Source organism: Theropithecus gelada, chromosome 20 (genome assembly GCF_003255815.1).
Source record: "Theropithecus gelada isolate Dixy chromosome 20, Tgel_1.0, whole genome shotgun sequence".
In the NCBI taxonomy this organism is placed as follows: domain Eukaryota; kingdom Metazoa; phylum Chordata; class Mammalia; order Primates; family Cercopithecidae; genus Theropithecus; species Theropithecus gelada.
Genome location: NC_037688.1, coordinates 16,029,427 through 16,045,338, shown reverse-complemented (window position 1 = coordinate 16,045,338; position 15,912 = coordinate 16,029,427).

Sequence of the window (15,912 nt, the reverse complement as noted above, 5' to 3'; positions counted from 1 at the left end):
AGATCAAAAGACTGTTCCAGTTTCTGTGCCCTCCCCCAGTCACTGCCCCGGGTTTGCTGTCATTGCACAGACTAGAATTGTGGGCACCTGCCATTTTGACTTTGGTTAGAGGTGAAAACATTAAGTTCTGAGATTTGTCATTACCATTGCTGCCTTCTGAGAAGTTAAATGGCAGGAAGCACGCTTTTCCCACATCCGTATCCTCCAGAGTGTGCTGTGGGGAAGCATGGCCAAGTCTCTGAGGAGGCAGGGGCTACAGGAGGGGGAGAAGTGGAGGGAAGGGTGCTCCACGGCTCCCTGATGAGACGGTTGTCAAGTGCTTGAAACTCAGGTGGGCGCAGTTAAGACAACTTTCCCCTTTCTCCTGCCAGCGACCAGCCTGGAGCCACCTTCTGGAGGATGCTGCCCCTCTCCTTTGAGTCCCTTGTCGTCAGCATCACAGAACACCCCCTCAGCCCAGGTGACAGAGCCTGCTCTCGCAGGGCCAACTCCGGTCAAAACTGAACGTCGTCCTGCTTCCCTGTCCTTAGCATACCAGCATCTGCCTGTTAGGCAGTGTGCCTGTCTCCCTCACTTTCTGGGTTACAGTAGGAATCCTCGAATGGCTGTGTGGGTGGAGGGGTGGGCAGTGACAACAGAGTATCTAGCCTCTGGCCACTGTCTAGTGAAATCTTCCTTCCAATCCAGACTCGATTATGGCATGAAAGATGCTTTTGTGGTGACAAGAAAACCGGGTTAACTTCTCATCTCTTCTGGGTGCCAGGATATCAGTGAAGTGCTCCTGGGGGTTCAGAGAAACACAGCGAGGCACTCTCCTCCACACAGAGCCTCTTTCACCCCAGGCACTTGTCAGACGTGTCTGGGGATTACCTCACCACCCTCTTTAGGGTGGTAGGCGGGCGGCTTCCCAGATGCCTCACATACCCATCCCGGAGGAAGAAGGAATCGAGGGGCCCCGGGGGTGATGAGAGGTATTATCTGAGCTGGCCCCAGGCCAGGGTGAACAGTGGTATCATGACTGCACAGCCCCTTGCCTGCAGCTTTCCAGCTCGCCGGGAAGACGACAACCTCCAGTGAGGCTGAGGGAAGAGGGAATGACAGGCTGCTGGGCTGAGGCGCCCTCATGGAGTTTGGGCCCGGGTGATCTCGGATCACGGTAATTGGAGCAGGCAGAATTGCATTATCCAGCTCCTTGGAAGTCATGGTGTGTTTTAGAAGGAATTGCCCTCTAAATGAGAGAGTGTTAGGTAATTGGCATGAACTTGGAATAGCACACAGCCGTTCCCAACAGGGCTGATTCTGGGGAAGAGCAGATTTACTATGGCACTTAATTGCCCCTGGCCCATTGATTGCTTCCTCTATAGCCAGGCTAGAAGACTGGCGGGCGCCACACCAGTCCCCTCCTGGGGCATTTCTGAAGGTTTCAAGAATCCCAGAGAACAACCCCAAACTGATATCCCTAACCCCCACAGCGGCTTCAGCCAGAAGCCCTGAGTATCAGGAAATTCACTGAAAAAGATCTTGGAGCTCTTGTCTGCATCCCCATCGCCCTCGTTTTACTGATCAGGACACTGAAGCCCAGAGAGGATGAGCTAGCCCCTCTAGAAGCAACAGGGCGGAATGACGACCCAATGCACCTGATGAGACCCATATGCCATCCCTGTCCTCTTTTGTGTTGGCGTCCCCTTGCCTCAAGCACTGGAGTCAGCTCTGCCTCAGCAGTGAGGGCTGGCCTAGCCAGTCACTACGTGGTCACGTATTAGCTGAACACCAGGGTCTCAGGCTGACAGTGAAAATCTCATTTGTGTTTAACCAGGGAGGGAATCATAAAAGTAATACATGCTCATGGTACATTTGTGAGCTCATGGTCCAAAGAATATGAAGGGCTGTGCACGCCTGTAATCCCAGCAATTTGGGAGGTCGAGGCAGGTGGATCACCTGAGATCAGGAGTTCGAGACCACCCTGGCCAACAGGGTGAACCCCTGTCTCTACTAAAATACAAAAAAATTGCTGGGTGTGGTGGCGCGCACTGCTGATCCCAGCTACTCGGAAGGCTGAGGCAGGAGAATCGCTGGAATTTGGGAGGCAGAGACTGCAGTAAACTGAGATTGCGCTGCTGCACTCCAGCCTGGGCAACAAGAGTGAAACTTGGTCTCAAAAAAAAAAAAAAAAGTATAAAGTAAGTAAGATATTAAGTCCTACTTCCCATTTCTGAAATGACAGCACCTGAATGTATGAACAGAATCAAGTTACCCTTTCTTCCTGCACCCAGCCTCCTAGCATGGACAGCTTTTTCAGTTTCCTGATCCCTGTCATGCGTGTTCTCCCAGAAGCCTGGGAAGGCTTGGCACTGCGGGTGACTTCTAAGCAAGATGGCGACCTGCACGGTACATGGCAGTGCTTTTCAGAAGGCAGCATGCTTTCTTTTTTTTTTTTTTTTGAGACGGAGTCTTGCTCTGTCGCCCAGGCTGGAGTGCAGTGGCCGGATCTCAGCTCACTGCAAGCTCCGCCTCCCGGGTTTAGGCCATTCTCCTGCCTCAGCCTCCGGAGTAGCTGGGACTACAGGCGCCCGCCACGTCGCCCGGCTAGTTTTTTGTATTTTTTTAGTAGAGATGGAGTTTCACTGTGTTAGCCAGGATGGTCTCGATCTCCTGACCTCGTGATCCGCCCATCTTGGCCTCCCAAAGTGCTGGGATTACAGGCTTGAGCCACCGCGCCCGGCCAGAAGGCAGCATGCTTTCATAGCTGTTGCATGTGGCGCCCTTGGGATCCTGTCTGGAAGGTTATATGTGGCGCTGCCCCCATCTATGGACAAGCACAGAAGTTAAAGGGCTCACGGGGGCTGCATAGCTCACGTGGGCCAGAGCTGGGAATAAAACCTAGGGTTTCCTGCTAGAAGGTCAGTCTCCTGCTGTTGAGCACATCAAGTGTCTGTTCATAAGGTATCTAGAACAGACTTCAATAGGCCGGGCACAGTGGCTCACGCCTGTAATCCCAGCACTTTGGGAGTCTGAGGTGAGCAGATCAACTGAAAGTCAGAAGTTCGAAACCAGCCTGGCCAACATGGCCAAACCCTGTCTCTACTAAAAACATAAAAATGAGCTGGGCATGGTGGGCACCTGTAATCCCAGCTACTCAGGAGGCTGAGGCAGCAGAATCTCTTGAACCCCAGGGGGTGGAGGTTGCAGCGAGCCAAGATTGTGCCACTGCACTCCAGTCTGGGCAACAGAGCAAGACTGTCTCTAAATAAATAAATAGATTAATAAATAAGGATAGACCTGATGGGGGGGGGGGGTGGCCACAATGTACCTTCCCACAGGAAGACTAATCTGCTGAATTTTAATTCATATTCTTGAATTACGTTTCTGGGCCAGGCCGTGCTGGTTCATGCCTGTAATCCCAGCACTTTGGGAAGCCAAGTCGGGATGATCACCTGAGGCCAGGAATTCAAGACCAGCCCAGGCAACATACCGAGACCCCATCTCTACAGAACATAAAGAACTTAGCCAGGCGTGGTGGCATGCATCTGTAGTCTCAGCTACTGGGGAGTCTGAGGTGGGAGGATCACTTGAGTCGGGGAAGTGGAAGCTGCAGTGAGCTACAATTGCACCACTGTACTCCAGCCTGGGTGACAGAGCAACACTCAAAAAATAAATGAAAATGAAAATCCAGCAAATTCAGATTCCTTGGCCTGGGACCCAGCTTATTAAAATGACAATTGTCCCCACCCCAAGAGAGAACATTTTTATTCTCTCTCTCTGTCTAAAGCCAACCCAGAAATCTGCATTTTAATACCTTCTCCTGGTGTTTTTTGGTGATTCTGTCATCTGAGGGTGGCTCCACGTTGGAGTGAGCAAGTGGATATGATACATCTGAGCGTAGAGAGGTCAGACACTGCTGGGAGAGAAAAGAAACACAAAACACCACCCTCCCCCGCCCCGGCCTGCCACCCAGGCACATCTGCAGATTGCAACCTCCTCCCACCAAAGACAAACAAACAAACAACAAAAAACCCTTAAGTTCCTCCTTTAATACGGAATTCTAATATGTCACTTACATCTTCATACATTTTCCATAACCTGAAAGTGTGCGGTCCTGTAATGCAAACCACGAGTGCCTCTGGGCTGTGATAGAGGCACTCCAAATTGTAAATCCACAAGACGTTGAACATCTGGATAAAGCATGAGCCTCGGAAAAATCGTGCCTCTTGGTATCCATGGTGTCTGAAGCAAAGCAAAACAGTGTGCAAGGGGTGAATATGGAAAGGGATTGAACAGAGCCCCTTGTTAAAGGGGTGTAAAAGGTCACCAAGCGCCTCTACTGTTCTATTGAATGACAGCAATAAATATCAGTATGAGCCTCCATGGGTTCTCTCATCACTCGGGTATCCCCCAGCCCCTGCTTCCATAAAGTCTTAAATTGTAAATTCTGGTATTTTGGAGTGAACATAGTAAAAATCAATAAATACAGGAAAATCGGGCCATAAATACACTAGCCTTTGGGATCCAAGTCACTCTCCAAAGCTCCCTCCCATCCTCCAAGACCGCCCTCATGTTTACTTGAACCTAAAGCCTCTTTACAAGCCCGAGACCTCTTTTCTTGGTATTGGGAACTGACCTAAGCCCCCAGCACTGAAAGGCAGGGAGAGTTGTAGTTCTCATTCCCTCCGCCTGACTGCTGGTAGTGTGCTACAAAGAAAGCAAATCTCAGCCCAAAAGGAAGGAGAAAAAAATTATTAGTGAGCATGCAAAATAGGTTCATACCACCTAAACCTAAAGCTCAGTGGAAGTGCATGTTCACTCCCTTTTCCATGGCAAATTTTAGGATATATGATGATGTGATTTGGCTGTGTCTCCACCGAAGTCTCAAATTGTAGCTCCCATAATTCCCCTGTGTTGTGGGAGGGTCCTGGTGGGAGGTAATTGAATCACGGGGGCGGGTCTTTCCCATGCTCTTCTTGTGATAGTGAATAAGTCTCGTGAGATCTGATGGTTTTATTTATTTATTTATTATTATTATTATTGAGACAGAGTCTTGCTCTGTCACCCAAGCTGGAGCGCAGTGGCGTGATCTCAGCTCACTGCAACCTCCGCCTCCCAGGAGTGATTCTCCTGCCTCAGCCTCTGGAGTAGCTGGGATTACAGGTGCACACCACTATGCCCAGCTAACTTTTTTTGTAGTTTTAGTAAAGATGGGATTTCACCATTTTGGCATGGCTGGTCTAAAACTCCTGACCTCAGGTGATCCACCAGCCTTGGCCTCCCAAAATGCTGCGATTACAGGCGTGAGCCACCATGCCCATCTGGTCTGATGGTTTTAGAAAGGACAGTTCTGGCCGGATGCCGTGGCTCACACCTGTAATCTCAGCACTTTGGGAGGCCGAGGCAGGTGAATCACCTGAGATCAGGAGTTCAAGAGCAGACTGACCAATATGGTGAAACCCCGTCTCTACTAAAAATATACAAATTAGCTGGGTGTGATGGCAGGTGCCTACAGTCCCAGCTACTCAGGAGGCTGAGGCAGGAGAATCGCTTGAACCCAGGAGGCAGAGGTTGTAGTGAGCTGAGATTGTGCCATTGCACTCCAGCCTGGGTGACAGAGCAAGACTCTGTCCCCCCCCACAAAAAAAGAGAGTTCTCCTGCACATGCTCTCTCTTGCTTGCCACCATGCAAGATGTGACTTTGCTCCTCCTTTGCCTTCTGCCATGATTGTGAGGCCTCCCCAGGCATGTGGAACTGTGAATCAATTAAACCTCTTTCCTTTATAAATTACTCAGTCTTGGGTGTGTCTTTATTAGCAGCATGAGAACAGACTAATACACATGGACAGCAGGATTGGATGAGAGAGCAGTACCAGGTGGGAATTCCTTCTTAAGCGTGTGGGTGGGTGGGAGCGAGGGGCGAGTCCTGCAGGAGTTCTGCACTAAGATGTCCCAAAACTCTTACAAGCCTGGGCTCACCCAATTCTTATGTCCCATTTTAATGGTGACAGAGGTACCTATATAACGATTCTAGCCAGTCATTTATTTTGAATTTGACTCATTTCACTAATGGAAAGGTATTGCTGAGATCCCTGTACTAATGATAGGGGAGCAGAGATTCATTCCCAGAAGGCTGTGATCACTTTGGTCAGCATGCTGGCAGAGGGGCAGGAGGGAGAAAGATGCTCTGTACCCAAAGCCCCTTTCCTAACTCCAGCCCAAGGCCACCACCACCCCAGGAAATCCCAGCAACCTCAAAGAAGGACGTGGAGGAGGTGGAGCTTCCTGAGGCTCCGTGGCACTCAGTGACACAATCTTTCCTGCCTTGTCTGTAAAACTGTAACAAGGGGTACAGGGGCCGTGCAAATCCCCCGTAGACAGAGGAGGGGCCAGGCTGCTGGCAATTTTCTTCCTTTCTTCCTTTCTTCTTTTCTTCCTTTCTTTCTTTTCTTTCTTTCTTTTTTTTGAAACAGAGCCTCACCCTGTCACCCAGCCTGCAGTGCAATGGAGTGATCTCAGTTCACTGCAATCTTCGCCTCCCAGGTTCAAGTGATTCTCCTGCCTCAGCCTCCTGCGTAGCTGGGATTAGAGGCACGCACCACCACGCCCAGCTAATTTTTTGTATCTTTAGTAGAGATGAGGTTTCACCATGTTGGCCAGGCTGGTCTCGAACTCCTGACCTCGTGATCTGCCTGCCTCAGCCTCCCAAAATGTCGGGGTTACAAGCATGAGCCATCACACCCAGGCAGTTTATGAGCCATTATGACACAAAGTAGATTTTTTTTTTTTTTTTTTTTTTTTGAGACAGAGTCTCGCTCTTGTCACCTAGGCTGGAGTGCAGTGGCACCATCTCGGCTCACTGCAACCTCCACCTCCCAGGTTCAAGCAATTCTCTTGCCTCAGCCTCCCAAGTAGCCAGGACTACAGGCAAGTGCCACCATGCCCAGCTAATTTTTTGCATTTTTAGTAGAGGCAGGGTTTCACCATGTGGGCCAGGATGGTCTTGATCTCTTGACCTGGTGATCTGCCTGCCTCAGCCTCCCAAAGTGCCAGGATTACAGGTGTGAGTCACCATGGCTGGCCAAAACACAAATAGATTTTTAATTCATGCCATCTAATATGGTAGCCATTAGCTGTGTGGCTACTTAAATTAAAATTTATTTTCATTTATTTATTTATTGGAGACGCAGTCTTGCTCTATCACCGAGGCTGGAGTGCAGAGGCATGATCTCAGCTCATGGCAACCTCTGCCTCCTGGGCTCAAGCGATTCTTCTGCCTCAGCCTCCCAAGTAACTGAGTTTACAGGGGCCCGCCACCATAACCGGCTAATTTTTGTATTTTTAGTGGAGACGTGGTTTCACGATGTTGTCCAGGCTGGTCTCGAACTCCTGACCTCAGGTGATCCTCCCACCATGGCCTCTCAAAGGGCTGGGATTATAGGTGTGAGCCACTGCACCCAGCCTTAAATTAAGATTTTATTAATTAACATGAAATAAAATTTAAGATTCAGTTCTATCATACTAGACACATTTCAAGTGTTCTGTAGTTACACATGGCTAGCGACTCCCACCTTGGGCAGTGCAGGTAAAGGCAATTTCTACTGGACAATGCTGTTTTAAATGCTTGCATTGAACACAATGAGATGTTATCACCACCACCAAAAAAATTCAATATAGTATAACGGTGACCTTAATAAGCTGATTTGAGTGGGCTTCTCAAACATTAATATGCATAGGAATCACCTAGGGATGTTATTAAAATGCAAATTCTTATTTATTTATTTATTTTTTTGAGATAGGGTCTCACTGTGTTGTCCAGGCGGTAGTGCAATGGCATGATCTTGGCTCACTGCAACCTCCACCTCCCAGGTTCAAGCAATTCTCCTGCCTTAGCCTTCTGAGTAGCTGGGATTACAGGTGCCTGCCACTAGGCCCAGCTAATTTTTTGTATTTTTAGTAGAGATGGGTTTCACCATATTACCCAGGCTGGTCTCGAACTACTGGCCTCAAGCGATCCACCCTCCTCGGCCTCCCAAAGTGTTTGGATTACAGGTGTGCGCCACCACGCCCGGCCTTAAAATACAAATTCTGACTCAGCAGGTCTGGGATAAGACCCTAGATTTTGCATTTCTAATGAGCTCACAGGTCATACCCACACTGCTGGTCCATGGACCACTCTTTAGAAGGAAGAGATTAGAAGATCCATTGAAAAACAAGACAGCCACGCATGGTGGTACATGCCTGTGATCCCAGCTACTCAGGAGGCTGAGATGGGAGGATCACTTGAGCCCAGGAGTCTGAGGCTGCAGTGAGCTCTGATCATGCCACAGCACTCTAGCCTGGGTCATAGAGTGAGACCTCATCTCTAAAAATATCAAAACAGTCCAGGAGCAGTGGCTCATGCCTGTTATCCCAGCACTTTGGGAGGCTGAGGCAGGTGGATGACCTGAGGTCAGGAGTTTGAGACCAACCTGGCCAACACGGCAAAACCCCATCTCTACTAAAAATATAAAAATTAGCCGGGCGTGGTGGCACATGCCTGTAGTGCCAGCTACTTGGGAGGCTGAGGCAGGAGAATCGCTTGAATCTGGGAGGCAGAGGTTGCAGTGAGCCAAGACCATGCCACTGCACTCCAGCCTGGGTGACAGAGTGAGACTCTATCTCAAAAATAAATAAATAAATAAATAAACACTTAAGGTGCATTATAGGCATTGAGCCTCAGGAATGGGGCCCGAACTGAGACCTATGTGACGAGTGACACACATTACCTTCTTTGGCTTTGACAGGATGCCTTGGCCACTGAGTAACCTCACTCACACACGATGTCTCATATCAGGCCTGTTGTGAATGACAGGCCCAGCACAAGGGCCCCTTTGCCACCCTGATAGGCCCTGACAGTCAGGGACAGCTCCCCTGCCCTCTCCCATGTTGGGGCCCCAGGAGGCCCTAACTCCCTGGGGACCGGGGGGCCTGCAGTGACAGCTGCCTGAGACAGCTCTGCTCAGATGCTGAGCTAGATGCCTTGTTTGAGCCTCCCCTTTATTTCCTGTCTGTTTTCAAATGTAAAAATAGGAAAGCACAAAGTACCCTTATTCCCACGGCCCCAAATTACCATTGTTAGAATTTTTCATGCACCGCCCAGTTCCATGTATGTCATTATAGTCTGTCAATTTGTTGACCCCCAATGAATGCGGCCTCTTAGTATTCATGTCTCGCCTCATGTATTTTCCCTTGAGTTTGGGCTGGCCCCATGACATGCTTAACTACAGAACATGGCGGAAGTGATATTCTGTGCCAGGTCCCAGCCTAAGCCATCAGGAGGCCTAGCAGCTCCTGCTTTTGTGTTCTCAGAAGCCCTGAGCAGCCACATCAAAAGTCTGGCTAGCATAGGCCGGGCATGGTGGCTCACACCTATAATCCTAGCACACACCTGTAATGGGAGGCCAAGGCTGGAGGATCACTTGAGCCCAGGAGTTTGACACCATCCTGGGCAACATAGGGAGACCCCTATCTCTATAAATAATTTTTAAAATTATTATTATTATTTTTACAAAAATTAGCCGGGTGTGGTGGTACACTCCTGTGAGCCCAGCTACTCAGGAAGCTGAGGCATGAGAATAGCTTAAACGTGGGAGGCAGAGGTTGCAGTGAGCTGAGATCGCTCCACTGTACTCCAGCCTGGGTGACAGAATGAGACTCTGTCTTAAAAAAAAAAAAAAAAGATTAGCCAGGTGTGGTGGCATGCACCTGTAGACCCAACTACTTTGGAGGCTGAGGTGGGAGGATTGCTTGAGCCTAGGAGGTTGAAGTTGCAGCGAGCCATGATCGTGCCACTAAACCCCAGTCTAAACGACAGAGTGAGACCCTGTGTCTAAAACAAACAAAAAAAGAAGTCTGGCTACCTTAGACTTACCCTAGAGATCATGTCAGGAGACCACAGGGAGAGGCATGTGGAGGCTTCAGTTATCCATGAATACAGGTACACAGGTGGTCACCAGCCAGCCCAGCAGAAGGACTGCCCAGAGAGTTCAGCCAAAAGGGAACTGGGCATGGTGGCTCACGACTGTAATCCCAGCACTTTGGGAGGCCAAGGCAGGTGGATCACTTGAGATCAGGAGTTCGAGACCAGCCTGGCCAACATGGTGAAACCTCATCTCTATTTAAAAAAAAAAAAATAATAATAATAATATACACACACACACACAAATTAGCTGGACGTGGTGGTGCACTTCTGTAATCCCAGCTACTCAGGAGGCTGAGGCAGGAGAATCGCTTGAACCTGGGCAGCAGAGGTTACAGTGAGCTGAGATTGCACCACTGCACTCCAGCCTGGGTGACAGAGTGAGACTCTGTCTCAAAAGAAAAACAACAACAACAACAACAACAAAAAACAAGGTCAGGTGCGGTGGCTCATGCCTGTAATCCCAGTACTTTGGGGAGGCCGAGGTGGGCAGATCACCTGAACAGGAATTTGAGACCAGCCTGGCCAACATGATGAAACCCCATCTCTACTAAAAATACAAAAATTAGAGGGCATGGTGGCATGCGCCTGTAATCCCAGCTACTTGGGAGGCTGAGACAGGAGAATTACTTGAATCCCAAAGGCGGAGATTGCAGTGAGCCGAGATTGCGCCATTGCACTCCAGCCTGGGCAACGAGAACAAAACTCCGTTTCAAAAAAAAAAAAAAAAGGCAAGAATTGGGAGCAAATACGATGGTGGTGGTTTTAAGCCACGAAGTTTCAGGTGGTTCCTCAGGTAGCAGCTGATTACAAAAACCTGAGTGGCTCAGGTCCTAGAGGAGCACCCAGTCCCCCTGTCTCAGTACCTGCTCCTCTCCTCAGACCCCAAGTGCCCTTGAGCAAGGAGAGGAAAAGATACATTAAGGCATAGTCCGGAGAAAGCAGGTAATATTTATTAATTTATTAATGTGTATCTCATCTCAGTTCCTAAAAGGATATGTGGTTTACCAAAAGTGTATATAATGTGAAGTTTTCCTTTTTTAGAGACGGGGTCTTGCTCTGTCACCCAGGCTAGAGTGCAGTGGCACGATGACAGCTTACTGCAGCCTCAAACTCCTAGGCTCAAGCAATCCTCCCACCTCAACTTCCTGAGTAGCTGGGACTACAGGCATGCACCACCATACTCAGCCAAGTTTTTTAATTTTTTTGTAGAGATGATGTCTTGTTATGTTGACCAGGCTGGTCTTGAACTCCTGGCCTCAAGCAATCCTCCCACCTCACCCTCCTAAAGGGCTTTGATTATAGGTGGGAGCCACCTTGCCCAGCCGATGTTTTCTTAAAGCTAGAAGGATGAGGGGGAGGGAAAAGGCTCAGTAAATGCGGGAAGGTCAAGGGCTACCTGCCAGGTGGAGGTCTGTTTTGATGCCACCTCTCTTCATATGTGCTTGGGAGGTGGCCTGAAAACGTGGCCCTGAAAACCCTTGTGACCTGGAGGGAGAAAGTGATCAAGCTTTCCCAGGAAAGGGACAGGAGTGTCATCCTCACCCAGGGAACTCTTCCCCTCTAGAAATATGGTTAGAGAGAGTATGGGGGTGGGTGAACTGTGTGATTCTGGACTTTGGGTGGTGGTGTGGAGGAAGGCTTTGTGGAGGAAGGACTAGGAGGTGTGGCACCAGACTGTGGGGGGAAGGTGGAGTGAATCAACAGGTCTAGGCTTGGGACAGCCAATTGTTGGGTAAGCAGGAGCACGTGATTTCTTCCCATCAATTTCCAGGCTGCAGTCCCAGTCTTGGAGGCGGGTTCCAGCGACAGGTGGGCCAGGCTGGGGTGCTGGGGTAGGGGAGGCTACACCCTCCAGATCCCCTCTTTCACCTTCTCCAGTTCCGGGGGCAGAGGAACTTGTTCCAGAAGACAGGGCAGCACTAGACGCAGGAGCAGAGCGGACTCCTCACCCCATGCCGCTGCCACCTGCTCCAGCTCCGTGGGCTTGGGGCTGTGGGTGGGGGGTTCTCTCCTTCTGTCCCCAGCTCTAATCCCTTGCAGCTGTCGTCCTTCTGGGGAAGACAGTTGTGTCAGAATGGAGGGGAGTAGTTATTTTGAGTTGACCACTAGCTTCCAACTGGGACACATGGATGGCCTTGTCGGGCCCAACAGTGGGGTGAGCCTGAAGAGGGCAGCCCACACGGCCACAGGGGGCGCTGGGGAGCAGGATGGCGCCCTGGCTGCAATGGGGGCTGCAGAGGATAGAGACGGGCCAGGGAGGCCAGAGGCCAGAGGTGGGGGTTGCAGGAAATAGAGCTGGTGTCTTGAGCATGGGATGGTAAAGTGGGCACAGCTCCTGGCACTGGCCCCTGTGCCACTGGCAACAGTGGAGAAGGAAAAGAGGTCCCTGAGACTGAGGCTGGGCTGCTGGGGGAGGGTGGTGTCTCTCCTCGTAAAGGGCTGGCTAGGCAACGGTGGTGATTGTCCCCCTCTTCCAGGCAGGCCCTGCCCAACACCTTCTTCGGTCCAGAAGGCAGGCTGAATGGAGGCCTTCCACCTCCGATGGTGCAGGATCATTGCAGGGCAATGAACCAATGGATGTGCCCTTCTGAGTGGGAAAAACCAAGTGGCTCAGTGGCTCAGCCATTCCCTTCAGGATGTGATCACTTGGATTAAACCTGGTTCCAGTGCTTACCAACCTGAGCTCTGCGACCTAAGGATGTGACACTAACCTCACTGTACTTTCCCGTTTCACAGAAATGGGAATAACAGCCACGTGCAGCTTCCTAGGGCATGGCGGGGATTCACTGATAGCAGATGGAATGGGCTTGAGGCAGGACTCAGCCCACGGTGAGTGTTGTCATGGTAACCATAGTTGTCATTGTCTTAGGGTCCTCATGTGGTCCTCGTGGTTGGCCTCCTTCTTGGGCCCCCGACTGTGTCTCTGTTGCATAGAAGGGTTTTGTGGCGAGGAGAGGAGAAATGAAGAAATCTTTATCAGGCAGGAAGACTGAGGCTCCTAGAAACGTGGGGAGGAGAGAAGAGTCTCCTGGACTGTCTGCCCCGGGAGGGCAGGGCTCCATCTGTTTCTTCCCTGCTGGATCCCCTGCCCCTAGGACTGTGCCTGGCACAGGGATGAAAGAATGAGTGGATTTCTGAGTGAATCACCCTGGGGTATGGACCTGCCCTGGGCTGCTGGGTGAAGATGATTGCAAGATGATCTCCTGGGCCAGCCAGTGCCAGGCCACGGCTGTCGGATTCCTCTCTCTGGAATTTGAAGAGGAAAATAGAGAGTGAAGAGGTGAGCTGCAGGGGCTCTGGAGCAGAAGTGAGAAAGAATCTGAAGAGCAGAGGGTGGAGTTGGCCCTTCCAAGGGGAGACCACAGTCAGGGTGACAGTGGCAGCTCCTGCCCCTCTCAGTCTCCCTTCCAGCTCCCCAGCACCTGGAGTGGCCAGAGGAGGGAGTGGGAGAGGAGGGGGTTGCCCCTGCTGTCATCTTGGAGCCCCTCCACCGTGAGTGCTGCCCATTCCTTCCTGTTCACTGGTTCCCTCAGTGAGCAAACAGTGAGCCACTGCTGTGTACTGGCTGTGCTGCTGGGATCTGGGGCTGAGCCATGGGCCCTGCAGAGTAGCTTTCCTGTTGAATGGGAGTCCAGAGAGCGGCTTGTAACCCCACCTTCATGGGGGTGGGTGGGAGGAAAGAGGGAGCACTTCTCGGAGGAAGCCATGTCTACTGTCTGCACTGAGAGCTGAGGGATGGGTACAAGCTGACCAGGGAAAGGAGAAGAAACACATTTCTAGGCAAAAGAAACAGCATGGACAAAGGCCTGGAGGGGCTGGACACTGTGGCTTCTGCCTTTAATCCCGGCACTTTGGGAGGCCAAGGCAGATGGATCGCTCCAGTCCAGGAGTTCAAGACCAGCCTGGGCAACATGGTGAAACCCCATCTCTACAAAAAATAAAATAATTAGCTGGGTGTGGTGGCATGCCTGTAGTCCGAGCTATTTGGAAGGCTGAGGAGGGAAGATCACTTGAGCCTGGGAGGTCAAGGCTGCATAAGCAGTGATCATGCCACTGCACCCCAGCCTTGGTGACAGAGCAAGACTCTGTCTCAAAAAAAAAAAAAAAGAAAAGAAAAAGAAAAAGAAAGAAAGAGGCCGGGCGCGGTGGCTCAAGCCTGTAATCCCAGCACTTTGGGAGGCCGAGGCGGTTGGATCACGAGGTCAGGAGATCGAGACCATCCTGGCTAACACGGTGAAACCCCGTCTCTACTAAAAATACAAAAAACTAGCCGGGCGTGGTGGCGGGCGCCTGTAGTCCCAGCTACTCGGAGGCTGAGGCGGGAGAATGGCGTGAACCCGGGAGGCGGAGCTTGCAGTGAGCCGAGATCGCGCCACTGCACTCCAGCCTGGGCGACACAGCAAGACTCCGTCTCAAAAAAAAAAAAAAAAAAAAGAAAAAGAAAGAAAAGAAAAGAAAAGAAAAGAAAAGAAAGAGAGAGAAAAGGCCTGGAGCTGGAGAGGCTGGAGAGAGCCTGGCCAGTTTGAGGGAACTGCAAGAAGTTCCTGTGGCTGGAGCAAGGGGTGGGTGAGGGTTGGTGAGAGATCGGATGAAACGGGGCAATGAATGGTGTCCCCACTCTGGGGTCAGAGCCTGCCTGTGCCAGAGGGTTCAACCCAGCAGCCCAGGGGTCGGATGCACCTGAGTGAGTTGTCTTCAGAGCAGGGCCAAGAGCCAGGCCTTGGGGCCAGGCTAAGCTGGGCCCCATCTCCAGCCCTGCCACTAGCTGGCCGTGCGGCCCCAGGCAGTTCAGTGCTGCCCCCGGGGGCGATTTCCCCATCTGCACTGGGAAGGGACTGCCTTGCTGTTCTCTGATGCCCTGTCCTTGGCTCAGAGGGGCCCTTTGGGCACTGTGGGGGCTGCTGGGGGATGGGGGCGGCAGGATGGAGGGGGCCATGCCAAGTAGTCTGAGAGAAAGGGGTAGGTGGCCCCCAAGAGGGCACCAAGCTTGGCCTTTGTAAGGAAATCCCCTTTTCGAGGGGCCAGTGCAGTCCCGCTGGCTGCTGTCAGCATCACGCTAGACCCTTCCATAGGCTTGAGAGAGATGAATACCACATGGCTCCTGGCCCGGGTGGCTTTGCTGTTCCCTAGGGAGACCCTCCCCACCCATGGAGGAGGACCTGGGCCCCTGCCTGGCTTTTCAGGGGAGGCTGACTCATGGCCTCGGCGGCCCCTCGCTCAGCCTTTTCCTCCAGCTTTGGGGGAGTGGGGCAGGGGTGAGCTCTTTTCTGGCATTCCCATTCCTCATTTCCTGCCGGCTTCCAGCCTTGGCAGCGGGGCAGGGGTGACATTTATGCCTGCAGCTTTGCAGCTCAGGTCCTGGGGGCCCCTTCCTGTACATTGTTACCTGTTCCTCAAAGATGCACCTGCTGGACAGGTGGCACTGCCCTATTTGACAGGTGAGGTGCTGAGATTGCAGAGAGTCAAAGGCTGGCCTGCTGGCACGAAGCTTGGTAGTGTCAGGCTTGCAGGGGTGAGGTTGGGGACGGATGTGGCTGCTCTCCTGTTCTCCTGGGAAGGCAGGGTTGCAGGCTGGGCTCTGCCTGAGGACCTGGGGTTGGGATCCTTTCACCCTGCAAGGGAGGGATTGGGTGGTCCTGAACTTCAGAGCTGCCTCTGATAGGCATCTTTGGGAACATTCCCTAAGGGACAAGCCCTTCTCTCTTTGGAGCCTAGCCAGGCAGGGGGGCATGGTGTGTGTGGGTGGCTGTCACCAGGGAGGTAGGAAGCACATTGGTGAAAGCCATGTGGGGGGAGGGGGGTAGACAGCCCCGAATCTGATCCCAATGCTAGCTCCTTCTCACTGTGTAACTTGGGAAACATCCTTCAGTTCCCAGAGCCTTCGTCTGTAAAGGAATCATTGTGCCTCCGTCTCAGGGTGGGAGAAGGGATTAATTAAAGGAAATGATCTATTTGTTCATTCAGAC